Genomic DNA, 10,657 nt, shown 5'->3' on the forward strand with positions numbered 1-10,657 from the left:
TGTTTGTTTAGTGACTTCTCTGAACTAATTTTGTAAATCCTATATTCTTTGTCATGCATGACACTGAAGTTTCAATTTCATTAGCTTAGTGGTCAGCTAGTGATTGGACAGAGGTTTTTGTTTTGTTTTATGCCCAGAACCAAAAAGAACCTCCTAGTTTATGCAGATGGGCTCTGTTGTGTTTTGACACACCTTCAATACTCAGACAGGCAGTTTACAACTCTGTGTTGCCTTTACTTCTTTGTGCATATTCTGACAGTTAGCCAGAGGTGGCAGCTTAAGGCCTTCTCAGGTCTTTTCTGAGCATATGCCCACCCTGGTAATACAGTTGGCCTTCTAGATTCCCAGGAATATGTGGGAGCTATTTGAAGCCTGTATTCCTCAAAGCATCTCATTCTCTAGCCTATCTTCCCATCCTTTTTGGTTAGTTTATTGTTTGCCCCAACTCCTATCCTCGTGCAGCAGCAACTAATATATTTGCTTGTCAATGTTTTCAGCAAGTGCCCTCTAGCTAGCCACTTTTGCACTGATAGTTCCAAATTAGGTAAGATAGAAGAAAGTCCTCTCCAGGGAGAAACCAGACGGGTCAAGACAAATGATTACAGTTCTTTGCGAATAAGGTTCCTTTTGCTCCCTCTGGTCCTGATATTGGTAGCAGGAATGCAGGCTAACATTTTTAAGGTTCCCACTGAGCTGGGGAAGAGGGAGGGGACCAGGGTAAGTTAAAATGCCACAAAGCTTGATATTCTAACTAAAATCCAGCTAGTTTTTCTGGATTCAGTGTTTCACTAGTCGCTACAAGCTTTTGGTTAGTTTCTAGAGTTCTGAAAAGTTGATTCTGCCATTTTCTATCAGGTTTTTATTGCTTTTATGGAGGGATAGACTTTTGGAGGTCTTAACTCTGCCATTTTTTCTGATGTCACTCAGATATGTCAAATATGGCTTAAAGAAAAAAACTGATTAAGATAATCAGAGTTGGGTTGGAGAGTATGTGCCTCTAGTCCCAGCTACACAGGATGCTGAAGTGGGAAGATTGCTTGAGCCCACGAGTTTGAATCCAGCCTGGGCAACAGAGTGAGACCCTCTCTCTTTAAAAAAAAAAAAAAAAATCAGTGTTTTTATGCAAGTTAAAAAAAAAGAAAGAGAGCGAGAGGAGGTAGGGATACTCAACCCATTTTTGAAGTTTTTCTACATTCTACAGTAGAATTATCAAGGTGTTTTTTATAAAGAGGAACCTCACTCAGCTGGTTACAGTGCTGGACTCAAACCCCTCGTTCATGTTCAGAGTCTGAATGGGCAGCTTGCTTTTCTCATTTCTATGCCATGTACCACCCCAAACCTCTTTGTAACTTTTCAAAACATGATATCCATGGGATATCTGGCCAGGGGAACTCTATATTCCTCTTTGTCGTTAAAGTGGCTCAGAGGAAATAGCTTTACTGCACCGTTCTGAACAAATCAGTTATGTTAAAAAATAATGTATGGCTAATACTCTGAGGAGTGGAATTGAGGAGGGCCTGGAATGTGTCACTTTATACTTCTGAGTTGTTTCAGTTACTTACAATGAATGTTTATTACTTTCAAAATTAAAGAAAAATAAATTCAAAATACTGGGAGAAATAATTGGCTCCTGGTCCAGTATATTTGTTGTTCATATTATGGTGTTTTAAAAACTTATTTTTCCCTAAAATGAATTACTATAATGATCATAGCAAATGCCATCCTGTTAATAAAAGAAATGATTGATAAACTATTCAAGAAAATAGTAGTAGGAAGGAGTATATAATTGTGTTTCCTCTGAAGATCGTTTTTCAAAACACTGGCTAATTTATCATTTGTTTACCTGTTTGGTGTCATGACATTTACTTCTTTTCATGAAAACTATAATCACTCAAAAAGCAAATCCTCATTTATATACAAACTGTTGAAAGCTGTTTAACATAATCAAAACCCCAAATCCTCATTTATAACCAAACTGTTGAAAGCTGTTTAACATAATCAAAACCTATCTTTAGCATTCCCTGCTTTATTCATTGTGTGCATTTCATCTCCATCTTGTGACCCAACAGAACCTGCTCTAGAGGACTAGATTCAGAAGACATGCTTTCTAATGCTCAACCTCCTACTAGCCCGCTGCATGACCTTGATTTAATCTCTCAGATTCTTCATTGACAGTATGAAAGATTTAGACCCAGAGCCCAGGCTCACTGACTGTTTTTGTGAATAAAGTTTTATTGTCTATAGTTGCGTTTGTCATACATCTGCAGAGTTGAGTCATTGCAACAAAGTCCATGTGGTCTGCAAGCCTAAAATACTTACTATCTAACTCTTTACAGAAAAAGTTTCCTAACTCCTGTCAAGTTTCTTTTCAGGTTCAAAATTCTTTGTTCTAGTTTTGGAATACTTGGGCCAAGTATTTTTTTTCATCAGGTCTTCTTAGCAAACCACTAGAAAAATTTGACTTGAAGAGGGGAAACACTAATAAGTCATACATTCTTATTTATTAGCCACCAGTACCTGTCATATTTTGTTGTTAATGCTGTGGTTACAAACAACCTCAGTTGTTGCCCAGGCTGGAGTGCAATAGCATGATGTTGGCTCACCACAACCTCCGCCTCCTGGGTTCAAGTGATTCTCCTGCCTCAGTCTCCCGAGTAGCTGGGATTACAGGCATGTGCTACCATGCCCGGCTAATTTTGTATTTTTAGTAGACACGGGGTTTCTCCATGTTGGTCAGGCTGGTCTCAAACTCCTGACCTCAGGTGATCTGCCTGCCTCAGCCTCCCAAAGTGCTTGGATTACAGGCATGAGCCACCACGCCCAGCCGACATTAGTTTTATTTCTTTCTCTGCAACCTGTTTTTTAGAAGTTTAAAATAGGCCTATTTTGGAACTAGTTGTTTATTAGACCTCTTTAAATGGGTTAAACATATTTTTCCTTGTATGACACTTAGCAGCTTCTGGATAAAAAAAATGTGAGACACAAGTGCATTTTTTTTCTTGTTTATACCACTGTCTCCTTGAGGTCTTTCATATTAGCCTGCTGTTTCAGAAATAAAAATAACTTCATTGAACTCATAAGGGAATAGATTTGTCCTAAAATCCAAATACTTGGCTTTGAAGATGCTACAGTGATTTTAATTTTTTTTTTCTTTGAGATGGAGTTTCGCTCTTGTTGCCCAGGCAGGAGTGCAGTGGTGCAATCTCGGCTCACCGTAACCTCTGCCTCCCAGGTTCAAGCAATTCTCCTGTCTCAGCCTTCCCAGTAGCTAGGATTACAGGCATGCACCACCACCCTGGCTAATTTTGTATTTTTAGTGGAGACGGGGTTTCTCCATGTTGGTCAGGCTGGTCTCGAACTCTTGACCTCAGGTGATCCACCCACCTCGGCCTCCCAAAGTGCTGGGATTATAGGTGTGAGCCACTGCACCCAGCCATGATTTTAATTTTTTATGGCCACAATGTTTTCATTTTTTAAAATTTGTTGACACAGATTTCTTTGATTAACCAACTGGTATTTTTTATTTTTATCTAGCCTAGTAATATGGAATTTTTAATACAATTTATCAAATCTCTGAACTCTGAAACTTTGCAGTTGTTGCAACCACAGCTTTCTGTTACCATAAACTAATTTTAAAAAGCAAGCTTAATTTAAAAAAGCAAGATTTTAAACATTTAAAAAGGAATCAGTGGCATATTGACCATGACCAAATCCTTAAGTATGAGGAGAAAGGTTAGAGGGTGATGGTGAGGAACACTACGGTTATGTGGGGGATTTGAACTTTTTATGTAAGGTATTTCTGTGACATTTTGTTTTTTGTTTTAATAAGTAGAAGTGGAAAAGGGGTTTTTAAGTTTGTTTTTTTGGGGTTTTTTTTTGTTTTTTTTCCTGAGACGGAGTCTCGCTCTGTCGCCCAGGCTGGAGTGCAGTGGCCAGATCTCAGCTCACTGCAAACTCCGCCTCCCGAGTAGCTGGGACTACAGGCGCCCACCACCTCCCCCTGCTAGTTTTTTGTATTTTTTAGTAGAGGCGGGGTTTCACCATGTTAGCCAGGATGGTCTCAATCTCCTGACCTCGTAATCCGCCCGTCTCGGCCTCCCAAAGTGCTGGGATTAGAGGCTTGAGCCACCGCGCCCGGCCGGGGTTTTTACGTTTTTCTAAGTGAAACAATATTCGATTTCCTCCTCCACAGGGAGGCAGCAATCTTATTAGGGTTAGAATAGGCTGCTTTGTCATTATATATAATGTTCTGGGAGTTCTATGATATAGGGTATTCTTGAACATCTTGAAATGATATGAAAAAATATTGTAAATGTGCATGAGGGCTTTCTTGGATGCAGTGTTAAGGTGATATGGAGAAGAGGGTCCATGATGCAAACAGAGTCTTAGGCTTTTATTTCTGTAGTCCTGCCCTCTTTTCTGAACCCTAGACTTCCTATTCAGCATCTCTACTTGGATATCTAATAGGCCTCTCGACTCTAAAATGTCTGCATTTAGTTTCCTATTGCAGTTATAACAAATTAGCTACAAATGTAGTGGCTTAAAACAAGATGAATTTGGCTGGGCACGGTGGCTCACGCCTGTAATCCCAGCACTTTGGGAGGCCGAGGCGGGCGGATCACGAGATCAGGAGATTGAGACCATCCTGGCCAACATGGTGAAACTCTTCTCTACTAAAAATACAAAAATTAGCTGGGCATGGTGGCGGGCACCTGTAGTCTCAGCTACTCGGGAGGCTGAGGGAAGAGAATTGCTTGAACCCGGGAGGCGGAGGTTGCGGTATGCTGAGCTGCACTCCAGCCTGGTGACAGAGTGAGACTCCGTCTCAAAAAACAACAGAAAAGAATTTATTATCCTGTAATTCTGGAGGTCTAAAGGCTGAAAGCAGTTTCACTGAGCTAAAATCAAGGTACTGGAAGGGCTGCATTCCATCAGTAGACTTTAGGGGAGAATCCTGTTTTTGCCTTTTCTAGCTCCTAGAGGCCACCTGTATTCCCTGGCTCATGGCCCCTTGCTCTATCTTCAAAGCCAACAGTGTAGCATCTTCATTCCTCTCTTCTTTCTGCCTCCATCCTTCTGTCTTCTGCATACTCTCACTAGTATCCCTGACCCTGATCCTCCTATCTTACTCTTATAAGAAGCCGTGTGATTGATTACATTGGTCCCACCAGATAATATAGATAATGTCCCCATCTCGGGATACTTAATCATATGTGCAAAATCCCCTTTACTAGATGTAGTAACATATTCACAGATTCTGGGGATTAGGACATGGACATCCTTAGAGGGGCCATTGTTTAGCCCACCATTTGATTTCTTAGCTTGGCAAATCTATTCTTCCTCTAGCCTTCCTCATTTTATTTAATGGTACAACATTCTCAGGCCAGTAACCTATGGTTATTCTTGATTTCTCTTTTTATTTTTTCCTTCTACCATCTACATCCAATTCATTAAATTACATCCAAATCCAATCAATATGTTATCTTGCTTCTACTACCCAACTGTCTCTAGATTTGTCTTCCTCTCACTAATTTTCACTAAAAGCAGAGTAGAATTAGCATTCTGGAGCCACAGGCCCTCATCCTATCCTATTCTTTTCACTCCTTGGTGTTCAGAGATAATTATAGTACAAGGCTATGTGGGCTGAGTGTCATGAGAATGGTACACAAAATGCCACAGGACTAGATTCCAATTACTTTATCCAACTACATGGAGATGGAAAGTGAAGGCTTACATAGTAGTAGACAGTGGAGAGGATTTAGGTTGGTAGAGGATAATTATCCTGGAAGGCAAATAGAATTTCCATTAAAGATTTCTATTTTTTTTATTCTTCAGACAGTGAATGTTTCTTCTCAATTATCAATAGCAGAGAATGAAGTAATCTGATTTCTGATTATTTTGAATGACTCCTCCTCTTCCTCCATTTCCTGAAACAATATATTTTAAAAAGTTCTCAGGGAGCTGATTTCTAGTGTGTGGATAAACTATACACAGTTGGGCGGAGAGGATGAAGTCAGACATCTGAAAAGATATAACATTCACTGTCGAAATATTATCAAAATACAGCTTCGACATTTTATTATTCTGAATCCTTTTTCCGTTATGTCCTCACATTTTTGGGGTAACATTACAGTTTAGTGGAATATAGGAAAAAAATGGGTCATACTTGAAGTAGTCCATTGTGAAAAGATCAGGAAATAACTGAATTTACAAATTTTCCCCACGTTTAGGAAAAAAATTGCTCATAGGATTTTTAGCAACCTTTATTTGTTAAAATCTCACCTTAATTAAAATTCCTCAAGATGTGTGACATGAAAATTGAAGCATATTAAAATCAGATATTCCACGGAATAAAATATTCTGCAAATTTATATTCATTTTTAAGGCAGAAATGCTGTATTGAGCCCCATAAAAGTAAAGATGTCCCTTTTATTTCCTCCTCATTTGTGGTGTTACTGATTAAATTAGTTACCAGTAAGTACTTGATAATTTTGTTTTGTGAATGCAAATGTTTATTTTTATTTTATTTTATTTTTTTGAGACAGGGTCTCACTCTATCGCCCAGGCTGGAATGCAGTGGCGTGATCTTGGCTCACTGCAAGCTCCACCTCCTGGGTTCACAACATTCTCCTTCCTCGGCCTCCTGAGTAGCTGAGACTACAGATGCCCGCCACCATGCCTGGCTAATTTTTTGTGTTTTTTTAAATAGAGATAGAGTTTCACCATGTTAACCAGCATGGTCTCGATCTCCTGACTTCGTGATCCGCCCGCCTGGCCTCCCAAAGTGCTGGGATTACAGGCGTGAACCACCGCACCCAGCCTAAAAACCATTTTCTAGGGTTCTTCTAATGTGTTTTTTAGATGTTCACTGCCTCCTTTTTCTACTCAATGGGCAGAAATAAGTGAGTTGAGGTATCAAAAGAAAGGTATTCCAGGTGTAGAGGACAGAGGAAATAAAGCCTTGAGGTGGAAATGGGATGAAGAAATGAGAACACTTGTCTGGATAAGAAGAAAACAAACAGGAAGTGAGTTAGCTGTCTTGGTGACGAATTCCGAAGTCAATGCTAGAAAACTTGGGCTGTACCTTTCTCAAGTCACTTGGTAAATGGGGCCTTACTCTAAGGACAGTGCAGATAAAGAATAGGGGAAGATGGTAAGATAGCACATAGCCTCATGTGGAAACTCACTGATGTTCAGGTTATAGCAGTCCTTGTTTTACCCAGCTCTACTTCAGTGCCTTGGTGTCTGATTCTTTCTCTCAGCTTTTTGTTCTGACTCTGCTACCATCTGACTGCCCTCTTTGCCATCCTGGCCCCTTCCTGGCCTCTGCATATTCCCATGAGCAGTGGTGTGGGATTCTCTTCTGTTCTTTAATCATTCCCTTGCTCTCACTTCACCAGTGGCTTCTCATGTCACTAAGAATGAAATTCGAGTCCTTACTGAGGCCTAGTAGCTTCTGCAGGACCTAGCCCCTGCTCCCTTTCTTTCTGGTCTTAGTTCATACACCTTTCCACCTTTGCTCACAGTGTCCTAGCCACGCTGACCGGCCTGTTCTTCCTCACACCCACCTAACCTCAGAACCTTTGTACTCACTGTTCACTCGGCCGCACCTTCCCTCCTTCGTTTAGTCCTTGCTTCCCTCCTTTGTTTAGGCCTCTATCAAATGTCACCTCCTGAAAGAACCTTCCCTGACCACCCTGTCTAAGGTGGAATTTCCCATCCTGATACTCTTATCTGCTTCTTCTATTTTATTATCAGCCTTTCTTGTACATGACATTATAATATGAATTTATTTTGCATTTGGTTATTGTCTGTCTTCCACTGCAATGTAAACTACTTGAAGCCTGGCTTGACGTGTTATATTTACTGTAGTGTCCTCCATGCCTAGAATGGTACCTGGTACATGGAGGGCACTTAATACTGTTGAGTGCACGTAGACATACTATATGGCTCACATTTGGACTTCTCCAGAGGAGGGTCTGTTGTGTTGTCCAATACTGAGTGCATCTAAGATGCTGGGCTAACTGCCCCACCACCCCCTGGGCAACTGTTATGTTAGGTGCGTACCCTTGGTGCATCCACCCAGTAGTGATCAAGATAGTGAGATCTTATGTCCTATTCTCTTGATACTCCTTTCTTTCCGCTTGCATGGCCTGGTCCCTCCAAGTTTCTACTCCTTGTTGATGAGAAAAATGTTGCCAGATCCTATGCTGTGGAACAGTTGCTTCCAATTTCAAACTCAACAGTGAGAGGATTGATAGGAATCCTGGCTTTCTTGATCTTTATGTCCCCTTGCTGTGTCATCCTGGCCCACATACTTGTGTGCTTTCTCTTTGTTCCTCCCTGGTTCTTGATGATAGTCTCTTTTCTCTTTGAAGTCTGTCTTTACCCCTCCTTTCGTCTCTTGTTCTTTCCTCTCAGCTGCCATTTTGCTTTGCCCTCTGCATCATTCCAGATCCTGTTTAGCTTGAGTTCTTGCCGCTGAGAAACCTTTCAATTTACCTACCTTTCAATTTACCTACTTTGTATAATTTTTTCCGTCCTTTGTTCCTTATGGCCAGAGAGGCCTGAATAAGAGAATTGCATTGGAACATTCTTTTCATCCTTCATCCTTGTATTTAACTGATATTTGAAACCTACTTTGTGTGAAACATTGTTTCAGGTTCTGGGCTACCTCCATAAGCAATATCCAGGTTCTGACAGTATAGTTAGGGAGACAAATAAGCTGAATTGATGTTTATTACTCATTCATTTTTTTCAACAAATATTTATTGAGACTAGGATACAGTGGTGGATAAAAACAAAAATTCTTTTTTTGTGGACTTACAATTTGATAAGGTAGACATATGTTAATTAGACAACAAATAACGAATGTTCAATTATAGCTATGTTGGGTTCTGTAAAGGAGGGCTCCATAGTGCTATGAGAATTAGGAGGACCTGTCCTGGTTAGGAGAGACAGGGATGGCTTCCTTGAGGAAGTGAAGGATAAATTGAGATCTGAAAGGCACAGTAAGAATTAACTAGACAAGGGCAGCAGGAGAGAGGCAATAGCAGATGCAAAAGTCTGGTGCTGAAAGGGTGCTTAGAACGTTCGAAGAAGTTTAAGCATAGAGAATAGGCTGGAAAGTGAGCCAAACGAGGCTGAAGAGACAGGCTGGGGTCAGATTGGCTGGGCTTTGTAGGCAACAATAAGAGTTTTGGTCCTTATTCTGTGAGCAACAGGAGGATGCCTTTGAAGTGCTGTAAGCAGAGGAAAAAGGGAGAGGTATAAAAATTATTTTTATTTTTAAAACACTAATCTGAATGCTATGGAGGAGAATAAATGGAGTTGGGTGTAAATGGAAGGCATAAGAAAGGATGTGGAAATGCTAGTTAGGAGGCTATAAAGGCAATCCAGATGCTACTAACCCAGGTGGGGTTAACTGTTAGCAAGAATTTTAAGTTCCCAAATCTACCCTTACTGTCTATTAAATGTATGTCCATTAAATTTACTTTATTTTATTCTATTTTATTTTGAGACAGAGTCTTGCTCTCTCGCCTAGGCTGGAATGCAGTGACGGGATCTTGACTCACTGCAACCTCCAACTCCCGAGTTCAAGCTATTCTCATGCCTCAGCCTCCCAAGTAGCTGGGATTTCAGGCACCCGCCACCATGCCTGGCTAATTTTTGTATTTTTAGTAGAGACAGGGTTTTACCATGTTGGTCAGGCTGGTCTCGAACTCCTGACCTCAAGTGATCTACCCTCCTTGGCCTCCCAAGGTTCTGGGATTACTGGCGTGAGCCACCTGTAGCTTAAAGCTTAAAGTCAGCCAAAGTGTACTTACTTTCAAAAACTTTCAAATTTTTTTAATAAAAGGAGCCATATCTTGTAAAAGATACACATGCAATAAAACTTAAGTTCATTTAAATGAAAAATAAAGGATGACTTAAAGAAATATGAATGGAATTATACCAGAAAAATCTATGGTGAAGATAATGATTGTAATTGAGTTCAAAAGTTAGCTCTGAGTTTCTGGCGGCCTAGGTATAGAAGGGAATAGGATAGGTCATGTGTTTGTTTAACAAAGGAAGCATGGAATATAATGCTCTTTTCTATAATTTCCTTTGTTCTAAATATTTAAAGTATTTTTTTAATAGATGTGAAGTTAAACCACTTAGATAGGTCCAGATTAGCTGTTAACATCATAGCATTAATCCATTGTTGGTAGTAGGTCACACTGATATTTTAAAAAGTAAAGACTTCAGAAAAATACAGAGCTGAACTACATATATGCATTTCCTTCCTTCTTTTCTTTTCCTTTTTTTTTTTTTTTTTTTAAAGACAGGGTCTTGCTCTGTCACCCAGACTGGAGTACAGTGATGTGATCATAGCTCACTGCATTCTCGAACTTCTGGTCTCAAGCTATCCTTCCACCTCAGCTTCCCAAGTACCTGAGACCACAGGCACAAGCCACCATTCTTGGCTAATTTCTTATTTCTTTTATAGAGACAGGGGCTGTGTTGCCCAGGCTGGTCTCCATCCCCTGGCCTCAAGTGATGATCCTTGGCCTCCCAAAGTGTTGGGATTACAGGTGTGAGCCAACATGCCTGACCCATGTTTGCATCTCTCTTTTTTTCTTCTTTTTTTACTGCTCCTTATGGAGCAGGGCTAGCT

At 40.4% G+C, this 10,657-nt stretch overlaps 1 protein-coding gene across 4 annotated transcripts in view; it reads left to right on the forward strand.

The window, feature by feature from the left end:
• SH3D19 (SH3 domain containing 19) overlaps positions 1–10,657 on the forward strand; it is a 203,526-nt gene that overhangs the window by 21,931 nt on the left and 170,938 nt on the right. The gene's annotated exons all lie outside the window — the stretch shown is intronic.

This window comes from Papio anubis, chromosome 3 (genome assembly GCF_008728515.1).
Source record: "Papio anubis isolate 15944 chromosome 3, Panubis1.0, whole genome shotgun sequence".
Lineage (NCBI taxonomy): Eukaryota > Metazoa > Chordata > Mammalia > Primates > Cercopithecidae > Papio > Papio anubis.